A 1312-nucleotide genomic window follows, 5' to 3' on the forward strand; every position below is an offset into this window, starting at 1 on the left:
TTTTTGTTTTCTTTACATTGAGATGGAATCCATACAGAAGGCTGTGCTCTTTCAAATTCATCCATAAATATTTTAAGTCCTCTTCACTTTCAGCAAGCAAAGTTGTTTCATCTGCATATTGCAGGATTTTAATGAGTCTTCCTCCAATCCTGATGCCACATTTTTCTTCATAGATCCCAGGTTCTTGGATTATTTGCTCAGTATACAGGCTGAATAAGTATGGTGAAAGAATACAACCTTGTCACACACCTTTTCTAATTTTATACCATTCAGTATCCCCATGTACTGTTCAAACAACTGCTTCTTGCTCCAGGTGCAGATGCTCATGAGCAAAATAATGTATTACAGAATACTCATACTACACAATGTTGTCCATAGCTTGTCATGATACACACAATCGAAAGCTTTTGTGTAGTCAATAAAGGACAGATAAACATCTTTCTGATATGGTCTGTTTTCAGCCAAGATCTATCAGATATCAGCAATGATATCCATCGACTGACCTCCTCTTCTGAATCTGCTTGAACCTCTGGAAGTTCTATTTCAATGTATGATTGTAGCCGTTTCTGTATTACCTTTAGTAATACTTTACTCGCATGGGATATCAAAGAGATTGTCTGATGATTTCTGCATTCCGTGGGGTCACCTCTCTTTGGAATTGGCACAAATATGGATCTCTTCCAATCAGTCAGCCACATAGTTGTCTTCCAAATTTCTTGACAGAGATGAGTGAGTGCCTCCTGTGCCACCTTACTTTCTTCTTTGCCTGTTCCTTCAATGTACCTTGGAGTGCCTCCTTCAGTATCATTGTCTCTTGATCATATGCTACCTCTTGAAGCAATTGAACATTAACCATTTCCTTTTGGTACAGTGACTCTGTATTCCGTCCATCTTCTCTTGATGCTTTCTGCATCATGCAATAATTTGCTCAGAGAATTTTTCAATAATATAAGTCGAGGATTGAATTTTTTCTTCAGTTTCCCCCATCTTGAGAAATGCTGAGCATAGTCTTCCTTTTTGGTTTTCTGACTCTAGATCTTTGCACATGTTGTTGTACTATTTGGGTTTATCTTCTCGAGCTGATCTTAGAAATTTTCTGTTTAGCTCTTTGACCTCCTCATTTCTTCCATTTATTTTAGCATCTCTATGTTGGAGAACAAATTTCAGTATCTCTTCTGACATCCATTTTGACCTTTTCCTTCTTTCTTGTCTTCCCAGTGACTTTTTGCTTTCTTCATGTATGATGTTCTTGATGTCATCCCACAACTCTTCTGGTCTTCGGTCTTTAGTGTTTAATGTATCAAATCTGTTC

This window comes from Chrysochloris asiatica, unplaced genomic scaffold (genome assembly GCF_000296735.1).
Source record: "Chrysochloris asiatica unplaced genomic scaffold, ChrAsi1.0 scaffold00480, whole genome shotgun sequence".
Taxonomy (NCBI): domain Eukaryota; kingdom Metazoa; phylum Chordata; class Mammalia; order Afrosoricida; family Chrysochloridae; genus Chrysochloris; species Chrysochloris asiatica.